This window comes from Emydura macquarii, unplaced genomic scaffold (genome assembly GCF_026122565.2).
Source record: "Emydura macquarii macquarii isolate MOO-44397 ecotype Brisbane River unplaced genomic scaffold, CSIRO-AGI_Emac_v2 contig_2897, whole genome shotgun sequence".
In the NCBI taxonomy this organism is placed as follows: Eukaryota; Metazoa; Chordata; order Testudines; family Chelidae; genus Emydura; species Emydura macquarii.
The window spans coordinates 295,259-308,383 of NW_027133034.1; the positions used below are offsets into that span (position 1 = coordinate 295,259).

The 13,125-nt window shown below is 42.0% G+C and overlaps 1 long non-coding RNA gene across 2 annotated transcripts in view; it reads left to right on the top strand.

Moving 5' to 3' along the window:
- LOC137166993 (uncharacterized) overlaps positions 1 to 10,509 on the top strand; it is a 42,619-nt gene extending 32,110 nt beyond the window's left edge. For both annotated transcript variants that reach the window (XR_010923912.1, XR_010923913.1), the window contains 2 exons: positions 2,476 to 2,537; positions 9,977 to 10,509. This is a non-coding gene — a long non-coding RNA (uncharacterized lncRNA). The remainder of the gene's footprint in view (positions 1 to 2,475; positions 2,538 to 9,976) is intronic.
- The last annotated feature ends 2,616 nt before the right edge of the window (positions 10,510 to 13,125 follow it).

A 13,125-nucleotide genomic window follows, 5' to 3' on the forward strand; every position in this document is an offset into this window, starting at 1 on the left:
CGGTATTGCCTTGTATATCAAAGATGTATAAGCTTGCACTGAGGTTGAGATAGAAGTAGGAGCTGACCTGTTGAAAATCTCTGGGTAAGGATTGTGATAGGGTGTTCACCTCACACTAGCCAAGGAGGGGTTAATGAAGCTGAGACAGGCCAAATTAAGCGGATAGGCCACAGCTGGGGGGGGGGGAATTAGGTGACCTAGGTAACCCCTGAATGATGATGGAGCCCAGCTGAGAAGGAACAGGCAGAGCTTGTAGAGAGCCGGGAAATTGGCAGAAGAAGGGAGCTGCGATGAAGGAGCCTGTAGCCATATTTTAGACATTAGAGAGGGAAGAAAGGAAATCTAGGAGACAGCGTGTAGGGAAAATCCTCAGGGAAATAGCAGCAAGCTATAAAATGGTGCAAACCTTGGCTACTGAATCCTTGAGCTGGAATCCAGGGTAGAAGATTGGGATTGAGGTTCCCCTACCAGTCACTGAGATTGTGGCACAAGCTGGGCAGTGGAGCAGAACCAATAGGACTTTGCTCCCCGGAAGGGTAGTGACCTGGCTGGAGGGTCAAGCCATAGAGAGAGAAGTGGTGGGGCATGCAAACCAGCTGCAGGAGAGACTGTTATGCACCCGCCTTATGGTAGCTCCATTAAGGTTGTATTTCCCTAATTTGTTTATTAGGCTACCCCATGAAGTTTTAAATATAATCCTTGTAATTTAGTCTGGCTACTGCAACTGCAAATATTCTCATTTGTATGTGTATTTCTTTTTTGAATCTTGTTAAATTGCTTTTACACAACATCTTGCAGAAGTGAGTTCCACAAGTATTTATGCATGTGTAAGCGGGGGAATGGGCCCGCTATTGTGGGGAACTTTCCTTGCTTGTACAATACCCCGGTAGAGTTGGTTAGCAAAAGGATCTGAGTCCCTGCTCCCACTCCCTTTACCCAGAGGCCCCACTTGACCTCGAGGGCTCCCCTACCACTTCGCTGTGTGGTGGGGTGCCTGTAACCCTGACAAGGCTGGGCCCAGGATTCCTGGGGCTCCACCCCCAATCTTGCCGTGGTCCCTTAGGGCAGGGGCTAGGGTGTCCCCACTTTAACTCTGCACTGAGCACGTCCCTGACCCACTGATCAGTGCATACAATACAAAGCAATACAATTTATTACACAAACAGCAATCAAATCAATTCAAAATTAAGAAAAGAGTAAAAAGGTTAAAGTAAAACATCCCAGGGCACCATGCACAGTGTCTCTGGGGTTCACAGTCTGTCACACGTTGCAGGCCCACTGTCCAGGCCCTGGCTATGCTGCAGGAATGCAGAGTCAGCCCCCTGCTCTGCCAGTAGCCACACACTCCCAAAGTCCCTTTTGTTCTCCCCAGCTGCTCACCACACCCAGCTCCAGACGGCTCCAGTCCCAGCTCGCTCTGCTCCATGCAGCTGTGCTTCGCTTTCTGGGATGCCCCTCTGCTCTGCTGCTGAAGGTTGGTCAGCTTGGCTCCATTCAGCTTTCTGTGCACCTCTTCCAGCCTTCCAGCTGCTGGCTGCTTTCTCCTTAGCTCGGTCAGTTCTGCCTTGCATGCCCCAGCAGGCAGCCCCAGCTCACAAGGGCTGGGCTCCCCCCACCCTCCTGGCTCTCCCATTAGCCTGCCCGCCCTGTCAATCAGGCTGACCTGAGTTGGCCTCTCTCCACTGGCCCTGGGGACTGTCCGTTCCAGGGTCCTGCTTTCTCCAGAGATGGCCAATCAAAAAGACCCACTAAGTTTCAGGGGCTAACAGACCCCTTACACATGCATTAAAAAAGTATTTAATTTTAAAAGTACTTGCCTTTTAATCTGATTGAGTGCACATATAAACTGGCATACAGGGTCAGACCATAGTCCTTTTGCCCAGTGTTTCGTCTGTGACGGTGGTTGGTATCAGAGCTTCACTGGGAGTATACAGAACAGGGTAATTATGGAATGATCCACTCCTGTCTTCCAATCTCAGATTCTGGTAGCCAGGTCGCGACCCTGACCATCACAGCTAATAGCCATTGATGCATCCTTATTCTTGAATCATGGAATGCTATTCTCCATTGCCAAACTGACACCCTCAGCATTACCAGTTGTGACTACAGTCCTGGAATATTTTCATTTGAAGATATCCTGCAATAATACAGTACTGAACCCAATCTTAATAACTCAGCCACCAGAGAAGAAATCCTTTTCCAATGACACTGAGGAGGAAATGGCCTTTATAGGTGGCTATAGAGGGACCAGATCCCTGGCTGTACTGGAGTCAATGGAGTTAAGATGACTATATGAGCTGAGGGTGTGGCCTGCGAAATAGGTCTAATTTTTACTATCAAAGAACCACCAACATGTATAAGATTAATGCCTGTGAATATGAACTTTGCGTTTGAGTTTTTGTATGCTGCACTGGGCTGTAGGTCACAAGAAATGTTCAACAGCTTTGTTTGCACAGACTGATTAATGTTTTATAGAATCTGCAAGAACCCGTGTCTTCTCCCAATGAAGTGAAGTGTTCTGACTCAGGTTCCAGCTGGTAAGTGTGACTGAAACTCCTCACCAGAATTAGAAGAATTATTCAGGGCATTTATCTTCACAAGCAATAAGCATGGTCCTGTAACATATACAAAGCAATACAGTATGTCTGCCTTCTGGGACAGGAGCTGAAGATAAACCATGTCACTTGTAATGCATTTGGAATTTTCTCTAATCGTTTTGGGAAAAATGCTGATTAAAACCAAAATGTAAATATTAGCGGTTGAACACAGATTATTGCCTGTTTAAGAAACAGGCATCTTCTCCTAGAGGGCTCGGACAAGTCAGCACAATGTGGCTTTCAATATATGTGCATTCAGCTACCCTAGCTTCCACTCTTGGCTGATATCTATCATAGAAATCTCCTCCTTTAACCATCAGGGCTTGTCCCCAGCTATACGTAGTGTAATTCCAACACCAGTAATTATAAATATGTTAAAAGCAAGTGTAGGCAACCCACTCCGGTTTCGTGAAAACCTTGGTTAAAAGATCATGAAACCTTCCTGGTTTTGAATGGTGTTCTTCCATTTTTTACAAGCTCTGATTTATCATAAACTAGTTTGTTTTGGTGTTAAATCTCCCAACATCTATATCTCTGATGTTTGCTGTGTAGAGGATTATATCAGCAGCCCTATGTCTTGGATAGGTTTCACTTTTAGATGACATACTGAGCAATCTAGCACTTGTTTTAGGTTCATCGTTTCAGATCCAGGTCAAAAAAGCATTCAAGCATGTGGTCCCACTGCCAATGAGAGTTTTGCCATTGACATTAATGGGACCAGGATTGGACCTTAAGAATTCAGTCCTGCAAACATTATGCACGTGAGTACAGTTACTCACATAAGCTGTTGAACGGGACAGCTCATGTGAATAAGATTATGTGCATAAAGGTTTTACAGTGTCCGTGCTTCATGTACCTTCACTCTGCTCTCTACAGCAGAGAGGCTCTGGCCTTCTTCCATTTGGTTGCCAGCCTGAAGAGCAGCAAACTCTGTAAAAGCTTGTTTTTATATTAACATAAATTCAATATGCATCAAGGCTTAGCCTTTTGCTGAATGACCAGTTCTTATAAATGCCATTCAAACTTCTTTGACTTCTCATGGGACAGAGGCCAGGTTAGTTCCAGAGTGGTCCATGGTACTACATTACTATAAGTGCCACTGTAGGACGGGAAGAGGGTGTTCCCTTTTACCACCCCACCTCCTTCCCCAAATAACTGGGTTCCTAAATTGATTGGTTTACTTCTCCAGCTCTATGATATATTCTACCATATATGTATATGTCTATAGAAGATGTTGAGCAAACGCAGCCCAACCATATTTCTGATATAGTATTTAATTAATTATACTCTATGAACTAAAAGACCTCCCTAGCAGAAACTCCTGGATAATCTCTCTCAGACAAGTTCATTGCCATCATTTGGTTAGGGTGAATGTGGGACTAATAAAGCATTAAAATGAAAGTAATGAAGAAAATGGGAAATCCAAATTGAAAGCCAATATGTTTGTTTGTAGTCTCTTAGGCCAGATCTACCCATATCTATGCCTCTGTAACCCTGTAGCACAGACACAGACTACAGTGACAGAAAGGGTTTTTCCATTGCTATAGGAATTCCACCTCCTTAACTGACTATCTAGGTTGACAGAAGCATTCTTCCAGTAGCCTAGCTGTGTCTACACCAGAGCTTAGGTCAGCATAGCTACAGCATTCTGGGGTATGGAATTCTCACACCCGTGAGCATAAATTTCAAGGGTAGACCAGGCCTTATACCTTATTTAATTACATTTTAATTAGTTCCTATGATACAATAATGCTTCAATTAAATGATAGGCGTGCTCTTCAAGCACACACACTAATCCAAACAATGTGTTTGGATCTTTCTAATCTTATGGTTAAAGGGGGAAGGATGTTCTTGTGACTAAGGTACTGGGCTCAGGTGATTTAGGTTCAGTTCCAGACTCTGTCACAGACTTCTTGTGAGAGCTTGGACAAATCTCTTAATATCTCCATGCCTCAGTGTCCTACCTCTAAAATGGGGATAAGACTTTCACTCTCCCACCACTTTAAAGGTGCCCCTTTTAAAGGATATTCCTCTAATAATGGAAGGAGAGATGAGGTGGGTTTCTCTGTCTCCAATGGATTCCAGGTCGTTCTCTGGATACTACTTAAGCATCCCTGCCAGAACTTACTCTTACCTCTGGCTCACAGAGATACTGGACTTCTAAAGAGCAAAGGTTTGTACTTTAAGTGCACAGATTGGGCAAATGGCTTTAAAAAAAAAAAAAACAACAGCAAATATTCCCCATGGAAGCCTTTTTTCCTGAGTAATGAATGCAAAATGGGTAAAGGGGCTTAGGATCCTTCAAGGTGATAGGCATTAAAAATTCTGCGTTTACCAGCAGTGAGACAAACGTCAAGACATTTTTCATAAATATTCAATCATAACTAAAACTGCATTCCCTGCATTCTCACTTTTTAGGTTTTCCAAATAATATTGTAACTAATGAGTTCCCTGGAAGAAATTCATGGCAACAGCAAATTTTAACTGATTATATGGAAATTGATTTTTGAACTTGTAAATGTATTTGTACCAGAAACTGCGTCCAGCAAGGGAACAGAAATAATACCATGCAATCCATATATGCAGTTAAAACTCAAACTTTTCGTTTTGGATTTCCAGTACAGTAATTGCAATCAACTGCTGCAGAACAATTTACCCATCAATAAATATTTGAAGAAATTATTCAATAGATAATTTCAAAATTACCAGAGACAAATATCTGAAGATAGCCTCTCATTCTACTGACAAGTTAGTTCTTTCATTTATATCATTTATTTGCTCAGCTCTGGGTACCACACAGTAGTATCTGAGAACCCAATGAGAATTTTGTATGAATAAGGACTGCAGAATTTGGCCTTTAATATGTAGGAATCAGTTATTCGCACTAAAATGCAGCCATTCCTGGAGTGAAGTACAGCAACTGTTTAACAGCACTCAGCAACGGATTAGGACAGAAAGTAAAGAACACTGGGCTTGATTCTGATCTCATTTACTCTGGTGTGAATCAACAGTAGCTCAACTGAAGTTGTACCACTGTAAAAGTAGAAGTGAGATCAGAATAAGACATAGGGTGTCCAGTAGAAACTACATATGGAATTATGGTGAATAGGTTCCAGCCTGCCTCTATTATTGGAGCTAACACTGATTCTCTTGCAAAAAGCTTCAGATCTTTAATTACCAAAAGTAGTTTAGACCACAGCTTTATAGCTCACTCTGATGATGAAGGAACCATCTGTTTGGTATCTCCTAACATGAGACTGAATCACAGGTTACGTACTAATTTAGAGGGAAGAGTGCCACCTACTGAGTCAACAATACAAATAGATTCAATATATACACATAATTATATACTGAAACAGAATAATATAGTGATGTGAATTGTGCCCTTAGAAATGTATCTGCAGACCCTGTGGCAGTAAAAGCTATGCTTGTATATCGGAGGGATGGATTTAGACTATACACCATGGCATTTGCTAAAGCATGCAGTTTATTACATAAGGGATGTAATTTCCATATTCTCTCAGTTGTGTGCCTCCTTTCAGTTTCATAACTAATATTAGACATTTAGAGGCAAATTTTAAAAGGCTCAGACCCATTTGTTGGTGCAATAATTGCATGGGTACACTTTCACCAGCAAATGTGGATTAATAGATGTGAATCATGCATATTCATGGATTAAGTGCATATGCAAATAAGTACATGGGCACCTACCTATTGATTTGTACACACAGTTACCTCATTTCCACATATAAAGGTGGTAAACCTGTGTGCAGTTGCAGGGACACTTATACATGTGGACCCCAACGTCCTTTTTTTTAATTGTGGTCTCTTGATTCTGTGGTTTATCAACAATAGAATATTTTAAACATGGATGCTAAATTACATTCTCCTTCCATCAGATAAAAATATAATAGGCACTTATGCTTCAACCCTTACACTTGTGAATAGTCTCCCTGTGTCAGTAAGGATTATTGATTAGTAAGGGTTGCCTCGTGGAGTTGGAAGCTTAATACAACACACTACAAAACTGGAGAGAAAGTCTTCCATCCTTCTTTAATTCTTGTGGGAGAAGGGGATGGGGAGGCAGGAAATCTAGACAGATTTTAAAAAATCCATTAAATTATTCAATCCCACTTCTTTACACCTAGAATACCAAGGTGACTTTGGTGTCATTTTAAAACAGAGCATCTAAACTTTAAAATGGCACCAACCTGTTACAAGTGGCAGAGAGGAAAATGGGCACTGGTGCAAGGCCAGCATAGTAGGTCTGAGGGTGCAATTTGCTTTCTCAACATGTTTGGGCTGTACCCTGTACACTATACATTAGGAGAGCTCATAGGGTACATAAATCAAGCATATTGAGAAACTCCAGCAGAGATTACTTGTGCCTCTTGAGACACTATCCCTCCAGACCTCTCACCCAGGGGTCATGCTGTTCCATGCTACCTTCTAATTAGAGCTGTGCATAAATTGCACAATCTAGCCCATCACTATCAAACTTATTGCTCTTTGAAAAGTGATTTTACAAAGGTTAATAAAAATAACCATTAGGGTTCAGTGATGAAACATTTTTTATTAATATTTCTATTCATTCTGAAAGTTTCTAGCTAGTTAATCTACCTAGTCCTATCTTCTGCATTTTATATACAGCCTATCCCTGTGGTATGTAGGCCAAAATTAATGAGTACAAAAGCCCAGAACAAAGAGGTATCTTTCTCTTTCCATTCTTTCAGGGCACAAGTATGCATCTGTGTGTGTTTCAGCTTTTAAGATCATCATTTCTGATAAAGGCTTTATTGAAAAGATGCATTGGACACACTGAACTGAATGCTATAAGACTTGAAGAATTAATTATCAATTTTTTGTTTCAGGCCTGCTGAGTCTATTTTTCTGTTAATATATAATTAGGAAAATGTTTAGATTATATATGAAGAAATATGTAAATGCAAGGCAATGCAAGTGACTCAGGATCCTATGCCATGCTTAGTCATACCACCCCCAACTACACATTTTGTTCAATGAAGAAACACAGGAAATTGGGCCTGAGAAATAAATGGAGGAATAGAGGGAAAAACCAAGAATGATTTTACAAGAAGGTAAACAGCATGAAGGAGGGAGAAGGGACTAGATGGAAAGAAAGAGAGAAGACTGGGATAAGGAAGTCTAAGAAGTCTTAATTTCTCCTGTGGTTAGAAGTGTTCACAACAACCCTGTTCATGTTTAAATCATGTTTTTTCATCTGGATGTTTATACCGAGGCTTACAATATGCCTAATCCCTTTACCCTATGGGAGCAAAGGATTAGCTCTTCAGATCTAGCAAAGATTGATCCCTTCTGACAGACACATCGCAATCCCTCCAGCAGAAGTAAACCCACCTCCCCTGCATAGACAGATGCCCAGCCTGTGTGAATAAAAATGGATCTGAGATTGTGGCTGGGTGGCATGAGTGGAGCAAAAGAAAGCTGGCTGTGGTGCTGTTAACTTTTAACCTGGCACCAAGAATTTGAAGATTATAGCACAGGACATCTTAATGACGTTGTATCTTTGGTGCAATTAAATAAGACAATAACATATTTGAAGAGAAATTCTGTGTGTGTGAAATCACTGAAAAATTTGCACTTTCAGTCCATCCCTCTCTAAACTGGGATTGGGAGAATGTACCATACATTTTAGACTTGAAGGAAATAAAAAAAAAAAAACATGTACATAGGGAGGGAGGGAGGGTTGTAGAACCTTGAGCCAAACAAGGATTCTATCTTCCTCATTTTACAGGTCTTCACTTCGTAGCAGTGTGCGTGCTGTGACATCCTCCTACCTGGAAATCTGTTCCAGATGTAGTTGTCCAATGCACTACAACATTCAAAAATTGTATTAAAGATCTGCATGCTTTAGTGATTGGATTAAACTTATGAATGGCAGAGTTTTGGAAATATAGTTTTAACAGAAAATGTTAACTGAAGAAGAGCTCAGTATAAACTTGAAAGTTGATCCAAGAAAAGACAGTACCTCAACCATCTTGTCTTACTGTCACACAAGATCACAGTCTAAGGTGGTTTGGCAAGAAAAATACGTTAAAAATGCAAACTGTAAGATAAACATTATAAACAAGCTTCTGGATAATGCTTAGAATTTTAATGCAATAAATGTGGTTTTTCAGCAATCAAACTACATTTACTAATCCTCTTGTGAACTGGTGAGCATCCTCTTTCTGAAAGAAGTTTTCAAACTATTTAGTCTTAAAACTTTAAGATCTTTATGTACATATATATACATACACATAGTATCAAGAATAATGGGGGATTTTGCTATGAAGATGGCACAACCTCGTTGGACCAGTTCCTGCCAATGCTGGAACTGAAAGGGGAGGACATCAAAATAACAGAGAATTGAAACATTGAAAATGAACTGTTTAGGAACATATCTTTATGTCATCTTAATCAGTTCAAGCTGGCATCATGGCATTGAGAAGAAACAAAAATACTAAAATGTAGCAACAGCAGCATCAGGGTTTGTCTACACTACAGAAACTATAGCTGCTCTCAGTATAGTTATATAATTGTAGCTTTGCCACCATAACCCCCCAGTGTAGACACAGACTACACCAATGGCAGGGGTTTTTCCCATCAGTGCAGGACCACCACCACCCCAAGCAATGCAAACTATGTTGATATATTCTGTCAACATAGCAGTGTCTACGTGGGAGTTAGGTCAGAATAGCTGTGTCTTTCAGGGGTGTGGTTTTTTCACACCCCCGACTGATGTACCTATGTCAACCTAACTTTTAAATCTGGACCGAGCCTCAGGCAGGCCAGTGCTCTAAATGCATTAAGATTTTATCTTATCTATTTATTTTAGTGCCTAATCCCGCACATACAATTTAGCATCGTGCTTACCATCATGAGTCCTGCCAAAGAGTTAAAAAACAGTAGTTCTGATAGTAAGAATTATGCCTGGTAATATTTACTGGATTGGACCCACTGATATTTATAAAGTGCCTATAAACATGGCACCTAAGCACTAGTCCCACTGAAGTGAATGAGATTTTGCAATTGACTTGAGTCAGTCCAGGATTTGGCTCATTGTATGTATTTAAATGCTATACAAGTACAGTTGTGCTGACTTGTATAAGTAGTAACTTTTCAGAGATATAAATTAATTTCACTATCCCCTGTGAAAACATGCTTACTACACTTACAGTCTCATTACAATTATTCAGCTGGGATGAGTAGACCTTGAACAGAGAGAAACAACGAAAATGAAATTATGCTGAAAAATTAAAAATTGCTCATGGCACACAGATTTGATGACTGGGGCACGCAGAGTTATGATGTCAATATCTTACCTCAGGTAGCCTTTAAATTTATTTCTACATCTGCAGATTCCTTACTGGGATTACAAGTCAGCTGGGAAATGGACTCCAGTACTATTTTATCTCAAGAGGCCTAGAACAACATTTGAAGGAACTTTTTCCATCGATATCCATCTGTATCAATGCTCCAGTCACTTTTCTCTACTGAATGAAGCACTAACTACTGCAGTCAGGATGTACAAAGCTGATGTTTAATATTGACTGTAGCCGGTCTTATTGAGTGGCAAGTGGTACCCTTTATTGTACCATTGTAGGTCCTAATTCAGGAAAATCTCTCTATTTAGGACAGCATTTAACTACCTGCTTAAGTTCCTCTGAAGCTAATAGAACTTAAACACATATTTCATCTTTCCTGAGTCACAGACTTCATGTCTTTTAGCCTGATCATTCTGGTATCAAGTTATTGACAAATCTAAAAAATGACTAGGCTAAAACTAATTTTAACCACGCCATTAATACTTTTTAAATTTAGCAACTTTATCTCAGCATTTTCTGTGTGTATGTGCCAAAAAAAACCTATTGGATATTAAATTTGAACTTCAAAATAATCTTTCAGCATTAGAACAATATTTTGGAAATTGTATAGCCCATTGGATTGATTTCATCTTAATTTGTGAATATTGGAGACAATAAGGTTCCATGCATGACAAAAATAGAATTGTTCTTCAACATCTGGAATCTTATAGTATAGGTAGGTCCCTTATTTAGGGCCTTGTCCTGCTTCCATTGATTTCAGTAAAAGTTTTGCCACTGACTTCATTGTGAGCAGGAATGGGTCCTTTATAAGCATGTGTAACAGAAAACCTCTGTCTTATATTCCATTGGGACACTGTGCATTATGAAGTAGTTCTTGGACATTATAAGTTGCAGAAGCTAACCCATGATCACACTAAGTAGTAACTTACTCCATGAATGGTACTATTTACCCCAACAGGACAGCTCAGAGTGAGTTAATACTCAACATGAGTGAAGTTGGAAGAATCATCTGGCCTGACGTATCTTGGTGCTAGATTGTGTCTTGGACATCATGCCCACAGATGGAAGTTAACCCCCCATTTTATACCTCTGTGGAGCATAGTATTAATTTCAATGGAATATATTGGCCCAAAGAGCCAAATATATTAACTTTGTTACTGTCATCCATTAAACAGTATTAGACAAGGTTCCGGGTTCGGTATTCAGAGACCTCAGTCTGTTTAGTATCATGGCAAACACCATTAAACATTCTTTTAGCCTTTTATTAAAAAGAGAGTAAAAGAAAGAAAAACAGTTAAATACCATACATTTCAAATGCTTGTAAGTAAGACCTTTATTTTAACACACCTTGTTCCCTTTAACTGGAGAGAATCTTTTGAAAGAACCCCTCTCCCTATTTGACAGTCTCTTAGCTGGTAATAACTGCCTTTTTGGAGAACAGAGAAGAAGTTGGTTGAAATGGGCTAGAATTGTTGCTGTTAAAGTCCACTCTCATTTCCTAGAACACACATCAACAGAGAGAGAGAGAAGAACAGCAAAGTCAGAAAATATGACCTCTGTCTTTGATGTTGACTTTTACTTGCCACCTCACTGCTGGAAAAACACATGCATGGCACTTAGGCCTTGTCTACACCACAAAAATTTGTCAACGTAAGATATGTTGACTTTCAGCCACCATTATAATTATAGCAGTGGCTGATGTCCACACTGCTGTCCTTGGGTCGGTGGAGTGCGTCCTCACAAGGACCACCCCCATTGAACTAAGGGGAAGTGTGGGGGGAGCTGAGAGGCTCATTTCAGGCTCTCTGTGGGCTGCCCCCCACCACTCCCGATCGCAGCTGGGGCATGGGGACTTTCCCACTCCCAGGCTGGGAGCCAGCTGTGGCCCCCTGCGGCTTGCCCGGTCCCAGCTTGCAGCCAGGAGCTGGGAGGCAGCCGCCTACACCCTGGGTCACAGCCAGGTGGCAGCTGCCTGTGGCTTGCCAGCGTCCCAGGCTGCCAGCAGGGCTGGAGCTGCCTGTGGCTTGCCGGTGTCCCCAGCTACCAGCGGGGCTGGAGCCACCTGCGCCCTGGCTTGCAGCAGGCGGCAGCTGCCCATGGCTTGCCCAGTCCCAGCTCGCAGATGGGAGCCGGGCAGCAGCCTTCCCAACTCCGGGTCACAGTGAACAGCAGCTTCCCGTGCCCCAGCTGGCAGTGGCTTGCTGGGTCTGCTTGTCAAGTATGATAGCCCCTCCACTGCTCTAAGGGGACGCGGTGTCTACACTGACACTGTGTCGCCTTAGCTCTGCTGACAAAAGCTTTACGCCTCTCGTAGAGGTGGTTTTATTTTGTCGGAAAAACAGGGCAGTTTTGTCAGCCGGGAGGTGACTGCAGTTGTGTACACTAGCTCTGTTTTGTCGATAAAAGCTGACCTTTGTTGACAAAACTCTCTAGTATAGACCAGATCTGAATCTTATCAGCCACTGGGAGACCTGGCAAACTTGTACCAGCATTGGGCTGTTTAAGGCATTGCTTTTCATTGCCTCTCATGGCTGACAGCCATGTTGCAAAATATACCATATTGCCCAACTAAGCCAGGCTCTTATTAAGCAAAAGGAGAGGGATAGGAAAGAAAAGAAATAAAGTGCAGGGGGAATTGGAGAAGGACACACAAGGAGGGTGGGGCAGCAAAAATCTCACATCCCAGATGGTATTTGGGATTTAGTCAGAGCCAATGGAGATGGAGGCATTATTTGGGTCCCTCTCTCTGGCCTGGTCAGAACACTGAAGGCATAATGGTGTCATGCTGGATTCTGAGGTCTCAGGAGAGGGTGGGGGTGGCAGCTCTGGTGGTGAAGCTTGCTCCTTCCCCTTTTTTCAGTTAGCCAGTATGGTGATAGCCAGCTTCCCCCCCACTCCCACCCCCAGTATCTTTCTGAGAGCCTCAAAAGGGAGTAACGGACAGAATAGCCGGTCCTCTCATCATTTTGCCCACATTAGGCATAATTTCTGACATGCCAATTTTGGTTTACTGAGTTCCACTCTGTAGAAAGGCGCTGTGGCCTTCCTCGGAACCTGGGCCTGAGGAAGGGTCACGACGCCCCTGCTGGGCAGAACAGGGACCTACAGGCCAAACTGCCCGGCAACACAGGGGCGGAGTCAAAGCAGGAAAGGGAAGTATAAAAGGATGGCTTAGCAGCTCA